Genomic DNA, 6,000 nt, shown 5'->3' on the forward strand with positions numbered 1-6,000 from the left:
TTTAAGCAATATTAGATTTTAAATTTAACTTTATGTTTAATAATTAATCTTGAAAATATTTTTAAATTTAATCTGTCTATTAACTAGAAAACTTAAAATTAAACCGGAAATATTTAGTCCTATAATTTTTCATGACAAATTTTCACATATAGGAAAAAAAATGTCAAACTATTCACAGGAGTCACAAAAAAAAATATTGATAAACACTGATAGACTTTATCAGCGTTTATCACATAGTGTCAATGATATACTTCTATCCATTCCTATCACTGATATATATATTGATAAATTTCTATCAGTCTCTATCAAAGAATGTTAAATTTTGTTATTTTGGGCAAATAATTTCTCTTATTTTTTATTTTTAAAAATTCCCCATTTTTCATACTACTGTCAAAGAAGAAAGATTTTGAAACTTATTTGCGTGTGATCTATGGATTGTGTGTGATCTATGGATTAAAATAATATATCATTTATCAAAATTTGGATGGAAATTGTATGTTCTCCTATAATACTAAAAAAAATTCCCTAGAGATGATAGATGCCAATCAATTACCATTATTAAATTTATTCATTAAAATAAACATTTTGAAAAGAAATAGAAAATTGTGGTTTATGTGGTTAAACCACCTAAATTTAAGGTGATGAGCCGAGTAATGCAATAATGGCCCATGTTAAATTTTCTAATTGTTTAGTTCAAGTTGATGAGTTGAATAATACAAACTGTGCATGTTGCATTTTCTATTTGTTTGTGAATTTATGCACGTGTATCGTGAGCTTCTCATCATCTACATCTAAATATTCTAACATTTTTTTTTTTCAACATTTGTATATTAACATTTGTCTTTTTAACATTGTTTAATATATGTATATTATTTCTTTAAGCTGTTGATATTTGTATATATATTGTTGTATACTGTTTTTTTTTTAAGTTACTGTATATTATATTCTATGTACCATTGATTAAGCAAGCGTATTTCGTATTATTAAATATAAATATGGAACGAAACAAGAACATATACCTCATATTATTAAATATACCGTATATCTTTTTTTTTTCTTTTGAACAATGTAGGGAAGAAGGATCGGGGAGTGCATCAGAACATTTCAACTAGGTTACACTTTCTTAGCACCCTCATCATACCCCGAAGCCAATAATGATATTCATTCAAAAAGAAAATATGTACACTCATATTTATGAAATGTAATCCTAGAGTGAAACAGTAATATACATCTCGTACTAATTAATATCTCATAAATTTATGGAATATAAATGTGTAATGTAACAAATATATAAAAACGTACAAATAAAAACCTACTCTTGTAAAATTAAGGGGAAAATGAGACTAAATTACTGTTATGCACATTGTAGTAATTTTGTAATTAAAATTCAAAATTTGAAAAAAGAAAAAAAAAATAGGTTATATTTTTCACAATCACTTCTTTCTCTACCACTCTTTATATTCTTATATATCTACTAATATAAAAAACACTAAGCTTTAGGAAATATTATTTTTATTTTTCCTTTGTCATTTGCTATTAAAGTACACGTAAATACTTTAATATATATATTAAAATTGAAAATCGTTAGTGGAAAAAATCAAACGTTAGAAAAAATATAAGGAAAATTATTTCAAATGGTAAAACTATTAAAACTATTTATAAGATATAGTAAAATTTTAGAACTATCAATGACAAATGTTGAAAGACACTAATAGACTTCTATCGGTATCTATTAATGTCACTGATAGACATTGATAGTACATCTATCTTTGATAGTTCTAAAATTTACTATATTTTGTAAATATTTTGGTTCGTTTTTCTATATTTAAAAATAGCCCAAAGTATAATTTATTTTTTTCTTTTTTGTAATTTTTGAAATTTAATTACAAAAACACCATAATAGGTAGAATGGTAATTTAAAATATTACTTGGAGTTTAAATGGTTTAGTCATTGATGAAGATGATATTCTAAAAATTTATGACATTTTTTTAAAAGTATATGCTTCGAAGGGTCTATTCCGATATTTAACCTCAAAAAAGAATAGTGTCCCCATGTATTTAAGCACATACATTTTAGGTTCGTGAAGCTAATAATTAAAAATTTTTTTATATAGAAAAATCTCCTTTAAGGAGCAGTATAAAAATAGTTAGGGAACATTGTAATGTAAATTTTATAATGCATAGTTCTGTATCCTCAAACTCTGAAACTAAATTAGTTGGTTAAAAAAAATTAAAGAAAAACCTATTCAATTAATAACCTGTCATGGTTTTACATCATCGAGATCTATGAAGCACAGACATAGATACAGATACGAGATACGAATATAATAGGATACAACGATACACCAATTTCAAAAAAATTAGGATACTGATATGTTGAATATACGTTTTCTTTTTCTTAAAAAAAAATCTAGAATATAGATAAATTTAATATATAAGTTAATGACAATAGTATAAAATACAGTACAATCATTGAAATAAAATACAAAAAGTAACATCTAAGATGTTGAAGTAAAATGATCAATAAAATACAATAGAAAAGCAACTCATATTGATCAGAGAAGAAGAGGAAGATTAGAGGGAGAAATATGAAGATAAACGAAAAACTTTTTCATTGTTTTGTTAAAAATATTTAAGTGGGTTATATTTTAGTGGATTTTGTGGAGACTCAAATATGAAAATTAGATTATTCTAGAGTTTGATTTTTTTTTTTTTTCCTTCTAGTTTTGGATTCAAGTAGTGAACTTTTAAAATATGTTGTCTAATTTTGAATTGGAAAAAGATTAGATGAGCTGCTTATCTTTTTTCTTTAAGAAAAAATAAGTACAAAAATAGATACGTCAAATCACATATCAAATACATATTTCGAAAATATTTAAAAATATTATGTATTTGATACGGATTCTTTACCTCACATGAAAGATCTGTGCTTCATAGGTGAAAATCACGGTGAATTTACCATACGCACACGGAGTGGTACTGGTACGGTACTTCATCCTCTCTCATTTGGCACAAATTCAAAAATCTTTCTATGTGCAATTTTTTAAAATTTTACTTTTTAGTTCTATTACATTGACTATGACAACACATAAATATATCTAAAAATTTTAAAATTTATCTTTATATGGACAATATCAGCTCTAAAACTGTAAACTTTTTAATTTTTGTTTATTAAGTCTTAAATTTTAAATTACGTATTTAATAGAGTAATAGATTATTAATTATTTGATATTCTTTAAAATTCATAAATCTACTAAATACAAAATTGAAAGTTTTAAGATTTATTAGACATTTCTAAAGTTTAATAATCAACCAAACACAAGATTAAAAGGTCATTGTAATTTAAACTTTTTTTTATTCATTTTAATAATTTTGTGAAGCTTTAAACAAAGTTCTCTGAACAAAAATTTTAGATTCATCCTTGTCCGAAATGTTCTAGTCAACCATATTTGTTTGTTAATTATCTCAAAATTTCATTCCATCATAATCAAAAAAAACAAATTTGTATATTGTTGACTTAACTCTAAATTTACATCGTCAAAGTGAGTTTACTCAACAATAGTTAATACGATCTTCTTACTCAAAAAGTCCAAAATTTAATTCATATTCCTACCATTGTTGTATTAACAAATAAGAAAAACTGTAAATTTATATTATCGTGTGATTCTTATTTAATGGAGGTGTGATGCACATGCTCGTTTTGTTTATCGTTCACTATGTCAATTTCAAAAAGATGGAACTTGTATTTTATATATAACTTCCACCAATATTATTTATACATATATATGATGAAGACAAAACTATAGTATAAAAAATGTAGGAGTGCACCCAAAGAAACTAGAAATCGAAAAACTGAACCGATCTAAGTCAATTTACTTGTTTGGAACAATTTTGTAGTGAAAAATTAGACTTATTAACTTATATGTGGAGAAAAATTAAAATTATTGATTCAATTAAGAAAAATCAGTCGGAAACTAATTGATTCAGTGGTGTGTATATATACTCTTAAATTTGGATGGACAATGAATTATTCTCATTATATTATGTTTGATGAATGATAGTTATATTATTATTTTTACTTTTAGTATTTTAATTGTTATGATACATTCACGTTTGTTATTTAAAAAAATGCTCAATTATTGTCATCTAAAAGAAAAGGAATGAAAATGCTCAAATTCTAATCTAAAGAAAATAGTCCAAATTTTAAAATGTCCAATTCAAAACAAAAACGAAATAAAATTAAAAATTTGAATAGAAAAGAAGAAGAAATATACGTAATTGGGCAAAACTGAAAATTAAACAAACATAGAACTAAACGAATAAAAAAAAAGAACCGTTGATTTTATATTTTATTAAACATCGGTATTTATATATACACACTGGAAGAATACGTATTTTATACTTGTGTCAGCACAAGTTGGAAAATTAAATTGCCATCACTATTATACAATGTTTCTTTTTATATAATATGTGGATCGGGGTAATTCAACCTCTAGCTCTTTAAAATAATAATAATACTACGTTAATTGAATTAATTTGAATTAAATAAATGCATTAAATATTAAAATTTTTAGAAAAGCAAACCCATTTAAAAAAAAAACAGAAGCAGTGTGGATGTGGAGAGTGAATACATTAGATCATGTTTGTTAATCATTTTATTTTTTGTCTTTATTTTTTAAAATTAATTCTATGGACACTATTTCTTCCTCTAAATTTTTTTTTTTGATCATCTATTTTTCACCAATGATTTAAAAAACTAAGCCAAATTTTGAGAACTAAAAAAAAGTAGCTTTCAAAAAGTTGTTTTTCTTTTTGGAATTTGACTAAGAATTTAACCGTTGTAATTAAGAAAGATGCAAATCATGGTAAGAAATGTAGATGATATAGGCTTAATTTTCAAAACAAAAACAAAAAACAAAATAATTATCAAATAGGACCGTTGTTTTTTGTTTTTGTTTTTCGAAAATTAAACTTATTCCTTTCTCATTTCTTATCATTATTTGCATCTTTCTTAAGTACGATGATTAAATCCTTAGTCAAATTCCAAAACAAAAACAAGTTTTGAAAAACTACTTTTTAGTTTTCAAAATTTGGTTTGATTTTTTAAAGCATTAGTAAAAAAATAGATAACAAAAGAAAAAATTTGAAGATGAAAATAGTGTCCCACTTAATTTTCAAAAATAAAAATAAAAAAATCAAATAACCTTAATTATTGACCAATCCTGACCCTGTCAAAATGCACCCCACCGGCCCTTCATTTTTCTTTTAAATGTGAATGGGATAAAATAGTAGTTACGAGGTGAGCAGAATTATTAAATCACATTATCATGTTCAATTTATTTGGCCACATATCCTAAACAAAACCATAATATGGACATCATTCATAAATCATAATATGTACAAACATAATCTAATAATAATATTATTAATATTAATACAAAGTCAACAAACATATTCTAAAAGTTAATTTTTTATTCTAAATCTTATAACGTGACAATGAAAATATATATTAATATATATGTCAGCAGAATACTATTAAAAGAGAATTTTGGCTCCACCTTAAAGGTCAAACAAACTGCACCAATAACATGTGAACTCTAAAGATAATGTTCCAATGAGGCAATATCACGTGGTCTTATCCCTTCCCATGCTTCTTCCTACCTAAAATTATGTGCCATTTATATATATTTTTAGGATTAGTTTAAGGTTTTGTAGATGTAGTTGGTTTAAGAATGCCAGAAACAAATGATTAGGAATATGTTGGATTGTGTATGAAAATAAAAATGTTGTCAAAATTATATAATATACTCTTATCAATTAAACCAATTAGTATTTGTTTAAACAAGCAATTAATTATTATTATTACATTATGATTGAATTTTTAAAATAACTGTGTAAATTTAATGCATTTATTATCAGTTAGATTTTTTATATGGCACATTAATGTTATCAAATTCTTTTAATAAAGTCATATTGGTATTTAATTTAAATATTGATTTT

The sequence above is a fragment of the Benincasa hispida genome, chromosome 10, assembly GCF_027475165.1.
Source record: "Benincasa hispida cultivar pf3 chromosome 10, pf3_genome.v1.1, whole genome shotgun sequence".
NCBI classification, from domain to species: Eukaryota; Viridiplantae; Streptophyta; class Magnoliopsida; order Cucurbitales; family Cucurbitaceae; genus Benincasa; species Benincasa hispida.